The sequence below is a fragment of the Branchiostoma floridae genome, chromosome 17 (assembly GCF_000003815.2).
Source record: "Branchiostoma floridae strain S238N-H82 chromosome 17, Bfl_VNyyK, whole genome shotgun sequence".
In the NCBI taxonomy this organism is placed as follows: Eukaryota; Metazoa; Chordata; class Leptocardii; order Amphioxiformes; family Branchiostomatidae; genus Branchiostoma; species Branchiostoma floridae.
The window spans coordinates 13,379,435-13,392,176 of record NC_049995.1 but is presented as its reverse complement, the minus strand read 5'-3'; the positions used below and the strand labels follow the sequence as shown (position 1 = coordinate 13,392,176).

General features: G+C 37.7%; 1 long non-coding RNA gene across 1 annotated transcript; it reads left to right on the top strand.

The window, feature by feature from the left end:
* Positions 1–3,488: 3,488 nt before the first annotated feature.
* On the top strand, positions 3,489–7,255 carry LOC118404766. Its single transcript, XR_004829805.1, has 3 exons — positions 3,489–3,657; positions 6,216–6,300; positions 7,217–7,255. It is a non-coding gene; the product is annotated as an uncharacterized LOC118404766 (long non-coding RNA).
* Positions 7,256–12,742: the final 5,487 nt, after the last annotated feature.

The following is a 12,742-nucleotide window of genomic DNA, read 5'->3' as shown; positions in this document are numbered from 1 at the left end:
TATATTTTACGTTTATTTGTGTTATTTAAAGACGGTTAAGTTTTTTTCTGAAGAAAGAAAAGCGCTATCAATGTTAACAGAAGGAGCCACCACCCCCCTGCAATGTCCCTTGTCCCTCTCTGCCTGTCCTTCTGATGGTTCAAACTTTCAAAAGTCATTATAATGCACGTGTGCATTTAATGAAATGATTAATGCACGGCTGTTGATGAATTTCCATCTGTTACGGTGTCATAACCAGCATGAAATGGGGCCTTCTGATTGGTCCACGTCCCCTGGCTATATGATAATCAAAATTAATAAATGCCCTTACAAGTGCCTCTAATAAATGTCATCTTCTACTCACAAAAGGGTAATACAAAAACAATCTCCCAACAATATTTTCTTTCTGGACATCCTAGATTTGCCTGGCCCACCTGAAGGCCCTGGGGGGCCCTCTCAACCTACAGGCAATCGGGAGCCAGTTCAATTGCAGGCCATGGCAAAGGAGATGCCGTGAAGTGACAGAAATTGCAGAAACATTTGACACTTGTTTCATAGGCATGTTCATTTTATTACAGCATGGTCTTATCATATATAGCAATGATGTAATGCATGAAAGATTAGACCTAGCGAATAAGATAGAATTTACATATTGTGTAAGAGATACAAGGAGTTGTATCTTATCAAACCTTACAATCTGTTACCCCCATCTGCAATAGATTTAGAAGATTGTAATTGGTAGTGACGTATAGATTGAATATCAAGTTACTAGTCATGCAAAATATAATTGTTACACTATTTCAGTCACTACATTTAATGCAAAAATTTGTCAAAATGTTAATCAGATGCATATTTTGGATGAAAGACCTAAGTCTTAGTTGTGCTACTACAGTAACTGTAACAACGGTTACTGTAAACCTTTGTCAGATATGCACTTGCATGCCTGCTTTAGATTTTCCTTTGGGTGGTGGGGGAAGAGATCTAACATTTGCATTCAGGGAAAATGGGTGCTTATCAATCATACTTTTATTGAAGATTGTTACCACTTCGAATTTGTTATTTTTTGTATCATGCAGATTTAAAAGAAAAAATGTGCAAGCGTCTAAAGTAAGTTTACTCTTCAATTGCAGGCACCCAGTATGATCTTGCAGCTGTAGTTCATTGCCAAGCTACTGAAGAAGTGATTACCTGCAGTACTTGACAGGAATACACAATATTTCATACAGTATAATATTAGTTTTACAAAAGTTTGGAAGTAACATTTGCCCCTTTTTCTATCAAGAATTACATGTTTTACTTATGCTAAGAGGAAATTAATTTTACCCTTGTCAGAAAGTATAGGGAATGTGACTTTTTAAAAATTTATTTTGTTCAGGGCAAATTTTGTATATCTTCCTTATAGTCTGTACTGGAGGAAATCTTTTTAGTGGTTGTTTAAGATTTATAACAAAAGTACATTGATTATTTTTGAATTGTATCCAAACTGCTATTTTGAGTAAGCAAACTATCCACTTGATATGAAAACAAATGTACAATAGTCTGTGTGATGATTTGCCATCCAAAGATCAGGGGTGCCTAAGCATTTGCACGAACCCTATGAAATTTGTACGAATATTATGCATACGCACGAATTTTATATGCGAAAATGCACGAATATTATGAAATTTGCACGAATCACTATGCAAAAACGCACGAATATTATGAAATTCGCACGAATCACTATGTGATTCACATGAACCTTATGAGATTTGCACGATCCTTATGCAAAAACGGCGACCGAGAGGAGGCATAATTTTGAGCGTTTCTACCCGTGATATTTATATTTCAAGGCATGGAATGGACATTTACCGTCGCAAAGATGTATTTGATAGCCCGTAAGCTACTGTTTTGCTTCATTTCGGCGTGTTACATCGTATTTTCCGTCGCCGCCGATCGATGGCGCCATCTTGAAAATCCCGCTCCGTCTGTCATGTGACCCCGGCAGTGGTTGCGCAATTTTGCATAAGGTTTGGGCAAATCTCATAAGGTTCGTGTGAATCACATAGTGATTCGTGCGAATTTCATAATATTCGTGCGTTTTTGCATAGTGATTCGTGCGAATTTCATAATATTTGTGCGTTTTCGCATAGTGATTCATGTGTATCACATAATATCCGTACGAATTTCATAGGGTTCGTGCAAATGCTTAGGCCCCTGGAGATTTCCCTGTCATCACTCTTCTTGGCCTCTAACAATTATCACCACTTTCATCCAATTGAAAAAAAATGCAGTCAGAAACCTCACCCAAGTCCAAGAAACAGCACACAACTGTCACAGATATTACACATTCTCCTGATTGGTCAATTCCTAAAGTTACAAGCCCTCTGATCGGTAGATTCTGATAATATATGGTTCTATTGCACAGTCATGCCCGCTGAAATTCAAGCTAGGCCTATATAATATTATAGACTCGAGCTCATAGTATTGAGCATTGTAAAGCCTAAATGTAGGCTAGCAGTGCTGAGAGGGTGTGATTGAGTTTGTGGGACTCAGGCATTCTGGCTGAATCTAGTGGTGATCTTAATAAAAATTGTAGTCTGAGACTCCTACTATTAACCGGCAGGAATAGGAGACTTAGCATCATGCTTCTGTTTTGGACATGTAAGCCCAGATGCTTCCATGGGGTTAAAGATGGATATAACTTGTCTGTGTGTTTTTTTATTGCTGCATCGAGAAGCAATTTCAAAGTAGAAAAAATTACTGAATAGTCCTTTGACTGGTATGATCTTTGATGTGCAGACTATTTTTCAACAGTTAGAAGGTTTTAAAATGTTGTTTGTATCAAATTTCTGTGTTGAAGTTACGAGTATTGTCATGATTTGTCCAAGATGAGCTGATTGAATATGCTACAACTAGTACAAGTGCCCATAGATCCCAGTGTACCATTATGATAGTATATTAGCTGACTTAAATTCTTGTTCACTTAACTGCAAACAAGTCTAGTTTTCACTTGAGACAGTCCTTCAAAACTGTACTTTCAAAATCATTGTTAGCAGACTGTAATCTTTTAACATCATAAATTATTGTAAATACGTGACTGACTGCATTGTATATTTTGAACCTAGTATTGATGTAATACTTTCATCAATACCTTAGGTTAAGTGTTATTTACCTGTCTTAATTCAGATATTGCAAGAAATTTTCAGAATGCTAGTATACACATGCCCGTATGTTGATTGACATGTCAAAATTATGTACATTTTGTATATTAATAGTATAATTATGTCATTACTTTGATTTATGTTTAATCAATGATTCTACTGCATTTTAATCTATGAATTAGAAATATCAGATGCCTTTTTAGGTAACTATATTCCAGCACAAGTTTGGAATATTCACAGTGCAGAGACATTATTTACACCATGAGTGGCAGTTTTAACAACCATTGATTGGCTTAAAGTTAGAAGCTATAAGGTCAACTGTAAACTTTAGTGTATTAAATGACAAGTGCCTGAGTGGCACATTTTTCCCATACCAAACAAAATCAACAGTTGGATTTATGACCCTTTGTATTCTGTTAAATTCTTGAAGTATTATATGATAATCATTGTACTTTTTATGAACTGAAGGCATTTGCAGTTTGATTATTAGTTTCTTTTGTCCTCTTTTTTCAGTTTCCCAAGAGTTCAGTGAAGCAAGGTAAGCCACTAATAATGCATTTAAATTATAATACTTTATTCAGACAGTGATCACGCTAATGGAAGTAATGGCATTGTCAAACTAGTACAATGCATGTAAATTGTATTAATTTTACAACTTCAAGATTTGTCCAATAATTAGCTTCATCAGATGTTTGGGTGTAGCAATTTTTTTATTTGTCTGACATCTCAGGGTTGGACAAGTTTTCTATAATTAACTTGTCCTATCAGGCAGGCACATAGAAAATGTGTTTGCCCGAACGTTTCTTTTATTTGCCCAATATACAAACGTCACTTTTATATGCATTTTCAGTTTCAGCTATTGAATTTTTATTATCATACAGACAGGCGCCGCGGACCAATCAGAAGGCCCCGTTCCACGTTGGTTATGACGCCGTAACACTTAGATTCCAGCCAGGCCGGTGTGTATCCTCCTTCTGATTGGTCAGAATGAATCGACACCGGTGTCGATGCAAATCGACACGGATGCTGGTGTTGATTCATTCTGACCAACCAGACTGAGCGGTACACACAAGATATGGAGGGTTTGGCCAATCAAAAGGAGCGAAACATATGTCAGAGCAGAGGGAACAAGAGTCTAAAAACTCAAACCTGCTTGAAATATTTTGTTTTGTGATGGTGCGCATGGTGTGTTGTGGGGGTTGATATGGTTTGATGTTTGGCAAAATTATTCCATCAGTGTTCTTAAGTTATATATCTACCTATGGTAAACAGTCAGATCCAAAACTACACCTTTCTGATGTCCTCACCATTTCATTTTTATTTCTTATTGTTACACCTGCACCTGGCACATACATTGTATCTCAATGTGTATATAATGGTTCACACCATACAGAGGTGACAGCGATGGTCACAGTTGCTCTTTTTTGCTCCTTGGAAGATTTTGACCAGAATGCCCCAGCAGTTCTAGAGCAAGCTGCTAGAGGGCCCAAACATACAACACTTCTTCCTTACACCACAAGCTATGTGCCACCAAAAAATCAAGACCATAGCATATCCATGTCAAAAGATACAAAAATCCAAGTTCTGTTGCAGTACCAAGGTCACACACCAAGGGATCCAAACTTGACTTTGACCTTCGTCTTTCAAACACCTACCCAAATACCAAATATCATTACAATCCATCAACAGGTTCTAAAGTTATGCTGACCACAAATATGTGGAAACACAAACAGACACACACACAGACACACCAAAAACTATACCTCCATTTTTCATGGAGGTAAATATCATCACAATCACACGTTCTGTTCTGGAGATATAGCACTGGAAACGACCCTTCCACACACTCCCATGCTACTGAAAACACAAAACAGATGTTACAGCTGCTAGCTGTCCCCAAGGAGGTTGAGACAGAGGGAATGAGGCCAGATCACTCCATAACAGGAAAAGGGGTGTAAATATTTTTTTAAAAACGAACCACAAAACAACAGCAAACTATTAATCTACTTAATACATTGTAGCACAATAGGTCACACACTCTATCCCCATAGCAAAGGAAATCGCAATCCATCCAGAGGTTCTAAAGATATAGGTCCGGAATCACAAAGATCCCTACCAGAAACAGTACATGCTTTTTTCAAGCATGTAATAAGTACAGACTGCAAGGAGGGAATAGCTCCTTCTGTTAACATTGATAATGAGTTTTGTTGTTCTAAAAAGCGAAAGACTGCAATGTTTTGAATATTTTCTGTGGAAATTTTGGTTCCAAACTGCAATCTGTAAACAAATGTATGTACCAAGGAACAAATGTGAACTTTCAGAAATTCGACAAAGGGATTCACACGTATAGTACCAAGGGATCTATGCGTCATATAGGAGTTTGCAAGTTTGGGTAGGCTATATGATAATAACGTTAATGACCCGCGTGTTCCTCGGTGTACATGGTGTCATAACGCCTGGTCCTTTGCTAATAACCACCTCATAAAACCACCTTGTTCGCTTCGCTCACTCGGTGGTTTTATTCGGGGGTTATAGCAAAGGACCAGGCGTTATGACACAATATACACCTCGGGGCGGGTCATTAACCCTTAATTATTGCCTCACCTCAATTTTTTTTATGTTTAAAGTAAACTTTAGCTAATGATGTCATGACTGTAAAAAGTAACAAGTGTATCAAAATCTCACTCAATGGAAAAATCTTACTTGCCCAATTGGGCAAGTGGGGTAAGTCATGCATTTGCCCTGGACAATAGTGCTAGTGGACTTGTCCAACCCTACATCTGGAAAAAACAGATACTGTAAAAAGTATTTATTAAATAAGTTCGCGGGGATTTAATTTCGTGGTAGCGGGAAAAAGGACTTTTCGCGGTGGATTTAAATTCGCTGTAACACCATAGCCTGCAATCTAATATCATAATAGAAAAATGTTCGCGGTGAAGTGGTCACCGCAAAAACCACAACCATTAATCCACCGCGAACATTTCTGCATTTACAGTAGTATGATTAAGGCTAACGGTGTACTAGATTGAGCCTACTGTTCTAATACTTTGCATTTCACACAGAAAAATATATATTACATGATTTGTGCATGTGTAGGTCACAAAACCAGGTTGACCTTGAACATCAGATGACACAGGCAGAAGGAGATACTGCCAAACCTGTGGTGGCTCCTGCTAATGAGGTGACGATTCCAGATAGTCTCTCTATAAAGCCAATGCATGGAAAGCCTGGCATGCTCCCACCCATACCGCATGATCCTCTTCCAAAACAAAAAAAGAAAAAGAAAGGAAAAAGGTTTGCCCTTTAACAAGTCTTCCTCTCTTTGGAGTGGTGTGCTCTTGGCTGTCCCTCATCACTAATTATGATACTATCAATTTTCAATCTGTACAGTCATATACAAGATTACAATTAAACACGATTAGTCTACAGTGAGGGCAGAGAACAAAACATTTCGACCTTTTTTCTCCAGAATTTGTGTATTTACTTTCATATCATACCTGGCAGTGTTCACGTTGATATTGTTCCAACGGGTCCATATTTTACATGTATACAGTAAGGCCCGGGGCTCCATACCTCGATTCAAATAATTGGAACTCACTTGCCTGCGTTGCTGTCGAAAATTCAAACAGCCACTAAACTGTTGGCCTGGTTCTTTTGTTTGAATTGAAAGATAACATTGTTCACAAGATTTAATGCCGTGTCTTTTGCTCTTTTTTTTTCAATAAACTTGAGTTAGCTCTGTTTGTTTGGATGATATAAACAAATACAACACACCCTGTTTTGTATTGTATATTAACAAGGAAAAAAACATTGTGACAAGTGAATGATTGGCTCGGCCCTATAATATAAGGTGCAAGAAGCTCATGCATTATTGGGTCAAGAGACTTTCTGGGAACATTGCAATACATGACGGACGGGTGATAGACTTGCATGTTCTCACTTCCCTGTAGGATGCCAGTTTTTATTTTCAAGACCCACAAGTTGAAGATACCACTGGATAAGACATGATTATATCATTTAAGTTTCACAATTGTCCTGCAGGTATACTTCTGGTAATTTTACACAGTTTGACAAGTACCATGTGTTCTGTTTCACAGAAAGAAGGAAGCTGAAAAGGAAGATTCCTGAGGCAAGTGCATCATGGCATAATTCAAGACCACATCATTCAACAGCAGCTGCTTTTAAAAAGGGCATCAGTATATTTTAGCACTACATCATAGTGGTACACTGTATGACATTTCACAATAGGAAGATGTAAGAGCTCATACCTTTACTGACTGATGTATTTTGAATACACATCTTGGATAATTTTTTTTTCAATTCAGATTCACCTCAAAACAAGACTCTAAGAGCCACTGAAATGTTACCGTACTTGATTATAATGTCAGCTGTTTGTTGACCTTTGACTTGAAAAGTTTAAGGTTATACCCATCAGGGAAGCACTCACGATGTAGTACTAGAAACAAGCTTTCGGTGTGGAACGTCATTCTGACAGGTGGATTATGGAAGAAGAAGATCATTTGCTTCCATGGAAGTGGCAAAACATGTCCATCTCCACCCCAAAAATTATGTTTCTCAAATCATCACAGACTTATCTTGATAATCATGCAAATGAGGTCATAATTATGATGTTTACCATCAGGTATGTGCAAAATGCCACCAGTATGATCTTTTCACTTAAGTATGCAAATTTTTGTCAATGGTCCTAGCTTTCTCATTAACATTTATCTCAGACGTTTGAAAAGTCCTGTCATAGAATGCAGCAGGTTTATCAAATTTCCTCATTGATATGCAAATAAGACTTGAGTTGCATAGTTTCCATGCAATTGTATAAAACAGCACATGTAGGCTATAACTACATAGATATTATGATCCATTAATCTTTCAGTCATTCTCCTTCAAACCCATCCAAAGCTTAGTTCAATAGTCGAAGCACAGGGGAAATGCAGGAGAATCGCACCATGCAGAAGAGGAGATATCTCCTGTGTTTATCATGCCTTTTTCCCCAGTTCCCAGCTTCTAATGTTTGTTTTAGAGGATATAACGTTATATCTGATAAGTTTCCTTATAATTGCTGATTGGAGACTGTGATTCTTATGTGTTCTTCTTGACAAGTGATTCCTGGTAATCAGTCACACCCTAGGAGGAGAGCTGGGCAGAGTTGATGGACAACAGGCTCCTGTGTCCTCATCTCTGGGACTAAATATGGGTGAAAAATCAATTAACCATAGATTTTAGCTATGATTCTATTGGGCTCTATTTGTATATCCATCAGTCATACATGGAAAATGTGTTCTAGTATGTGTTGACTGTAATGATCACCTGTTCCTGCAGTTACAAAAAAGTCGCTAGGAGGCCCAAACACACTCCACTCACTCTCTGCTTCAAGAGCTACTTACCACTCAAAAATGACGATCATAGCATATCCAAAACTGGCAAAACGTCGCAGTATTGTAACAAATTGCTAGGGATCGACCCATGCAAAGTCTAATCATTTTGAGACATTATCACTATCAAGACCTACTTACATATATAATACCAATACAATCCAACTAGGCCACTTGGAGGTATGCTGTTCAACCACGTACGAATGAATGCTTATTATTAATAACAAAAACACCTTCTATATATATAGCGTAGGTTATTAAGAACACAAAAGTGTTGTTTTCGTATGAACACGTTTGACCTTTCAGAATCAGAAAAGAAGTCAAACTATCTAACAATGAAGTTTCCATCATATACCATTATGGAAGAATAATATTTTTCTCATCAATGCTACAAATGAGATATTATTTGCATATCAGTGATGATATGGACAATTTCCTCTCTTCTTCAGTTACATATGTGACAAGTTTGAGAGACCCATTATGGAATGCAGTGGAGGTTTCAAAGTTCCTCGTTACTGCAAAATAATTCTTAATTTGTGGTTTTATTATCTTATTATGTGCGTTATCACTTAGGCTCTCTACGTACCAAACATCATCATGATCATTCAACACGTTCTTAATTAATTCTCCTCTAAACATTGTCTAAAAAGGCCGCTAGGCAAGACTTACAGCAATATTGCTCTCCTCCACAAGAACTATCTACCACAGTGACTCAAACGTCAGGACAAGGGCATGTCCAGATCTAGAACACGAGATATCGAAAGCGAAATTTCCGCTGCAGTGCCTTAGAAAGCTCTCAGGGGGCCCATAATCTTAACCCACATTTTCCTGACCCCTACCCACCTACCTAATACTATCATGATCCATCACAGGCTTCTCAAGTTATGCTTTTGACAGACAGACAAAATATAACCTTCTTGCAAAGGTAATTATGATGGTGTCCTGAATTCAAATACCAGTTGAGGATGTCATACTGTACAGAAGATATTCATGTGATGTATTTACAGCAAGATTATCAATGTAGCTGATAATGTAAAGCAGCGTATGACTCTATAATGATTAATTAATTTTCTCTTGATAAAAAGGAATTTTAAGTTCATCACTTAAGGTGTTGATGCAAAAGTTACAATGTTAACAGTCTAGTTAATAACTATCACTTATTTATTACTTGGTACAAAATTTCAAAGTTTGTCCACTTGTCTTCAAAACGATAAAAATTCTGTTGAATGAATTGTTGTCTCTCGATTTGTGTATGTGCCATTGCTGTGTTGCTTGTGTTCAAACTCGTGCGTCATATATAGATGAACTGGTATTTAATGTTGATGTACAGCGAAAGTGATTAACTGGAAAGATGTGTAAAACATGGTAAGCATTAATTTCTCTGCAGAATATTGCGTAGTTGTACATATTGAATTCTTTTTCTCGGTACTGCTGAGTTTGCTTGATATGATTTGTACAAATAATGTGAAATGACATCTATTGAATTCACAACATTTGATTCTAGTGGTCTAGAAGACAATGCACAGTTCTCTTTCTGTATAACCTTCATATGATTCTGTTTGTGTCTGCAGTGCTACTTGTGTAAGAACGTTGGCTGTGTTTGGCTTATGGTAACCGCGAGCAAAGACTTGAGGTGCCACGGTTCTCCCAGGCTTTTTCGAATTAACCAAGGATGTTAGACTCGCAGTGTTACATATAATTCGTATGTAGAAAATGTGTTGAGTCAAACGTGAATTGTTTAACTACATGAGGGGAATCAAAATAACAACTTGTTGTGACTTTGTAAATGCGGATTCTTGTACATCATCAAGTTTGTTTACCTTTACGGAAATGCACATTATTTTTGCTCCCTTTTTCTCCAATTTAAGAAGGTCAATGACCTAGACCAGATGACTGTTGATGGTTATTCTAGTTGTGGCAGACACCCTTGGGTTTGATTACATAATGAACAAGAAATTAAGAATACAATTGTAGACCACAAATGTACATTTGGGGCCCCTGTGCCCTGTTATTACAACTTAATGACCCGAAAGTTGGTACAGAGGTGAATTGGAGATCTGCCCATGCACATGACCCATTCACGCTTTTTTTGCATATACATCACTCAAAAATTTGTTTTGACGACAAATTTATATTTTTGGCTCCTTACCCTTGTATTGAAACCAAATGACCTGAAATATGGTATGAAGGTGTGTAGGACATGTGCCCACAGTAACTTTCACTTCGGGCATACATTAGTTGAAAATTGTTGAATTTTGGGTGTTTTTTTTTCATCTGAAGAAAAACAATTTAACGTTTTGGCTCCTATGCCTTTGTACGTATTAAAACCAAATAAACTAAAACTTGGTATGAGGGTGCGTATAGTATGTACCCACATAACTACATTCACACGTTTAGTAAACATAATTTGAAAATTGTTAAATTTTGGATTATGTGACCAAGATTGTATATCTTGTGTTCCTTTGTCATAAAAAAAAGCACTACAACTCTGTCCTGCAGCTTACAATTATGTACTAATGCTACATTATGTAATCGATTGTCACATTAGGTGTTTGCTAAACCTAATGCATCGTCTGGCCCAGGTCATTGACCTTTGCCTGAAGAAGAAGAAACGGAGCAAAAACAATAATGTTTCCCTTCTTTGAAGGTAAACATAATCAACACAGCAGTAGTTTGTTAGTCCTACCCATTTGCAAGCAAACATTATGCATCTGCTTACAAATGTTGTCTTTCTTGATAATATGCACTACATTGCACGCTGACTAAATTCAACAGCTTTATTGTGAAATAAAGTTCGCCACTGTCTTCAAAGACGGCTCTACTGAATGATTGAACATGTGCTGAAATGTTCAGTGTGTTTTCCAAAATTGTTTCCTCAATAAACGGAATGTTTTATGCGTATACGTGTGTGTGTGTGTTTTTTTCTACCACGTAAAGCGAGCAGGAACATATACCTAGCTTCTTCAAGGAAACTATGAAAGATTACACTTTGGCTTATCATGGCTCGTGTTACCAAACAAGACATTATTACAAATTAAGGTAGACTGATTAGTAACCAATATCTACTCTACAACCAGAGGTTGGTGGGGGTAATTTCATGATTTTCATTATCAACCTCTGCTTGGAGAGTAACAAATACCACGCCCAACGTTATCTGTTGTCTCAAAAATGTTAACGCAGGCTGTGCGATTTTTTCTTCTACTCAGTTTCATCCCATTTCTTTTTTCATTCAGTTCAATCATTGTCATCTTGTTTCTGAGAGCCTATTACGGAAGTGAACCTTTGCAACAAGATGTTAAGCCGTATATAACAAAACCAAAATCATAAAAATGTTGTGGGTCTACTGTTTCTCAAAACGTGCTTTGTAAAGCCCCGGTCACAAGAATCGTACGACGTCCTTGCGATGGCATATTCCGCACATCGTACGATGATCATGAGCGCAGTGAATCGCAGCTAAATCGTAATCAAAAACAGCCATCGCAGAGCATCGGATGATGTTCAAAATTTTTCCAGCGTCGTACGATTTTTCACTTGCGTCTCTTCTGAATAGCCGCCTGTCCGCTTTTGTGCTTCTTTAACCAACCAAATGTGGACCCAGCTATAGCAGTTGAATACTTTCCTATGATGTCTTTTACTGAAAAAAATCAAAAGAAACCATAACATCAAAAGTTTTACAAACATAGGTTCAAATCAAGTACTAGCATGCTTATATCGGCCTTCTTGCCGGCTCTACGAGTCAGGCTTTTTCGAAAATTATACAGTCAAACCTGTCTATAGCGGCCACTCAAGGGACCGGACACATTTGGCCACTATAGACAGGTGGCCTCTGTATAGAGGTGGTAACTTGTAGATAAAGTACCCAAGGGACCGACAAAAAGTGGCCACTATGGACAGGTGGCCCCTCTGTAGAGGTGGCCCCTAATACAGGTTTGACTGTAGTTTGCTTTTTTTTGTGATGATATGCTATCAAGAAAAAATGCCATCAGACAAAAAATATCATAAACATTATATCATAAGCCTGCCTTTCTGTTCGAGTTTTCCCTATGGTTACGGCCATGGTCAACTGACCCAAGACAGGCGATCGCGAGAGATGAGATATGATCTAATTATTAACCCACGTGTATGTAGCCATCAAACAAATGCATGCATCACCTGTGTGTGATACTGGATCTGCCACGTGTAAAACATTGCCTTGAAGGCAGGCTCTTCTACGGGCCCTTGTTCTCGGGTTGCTTC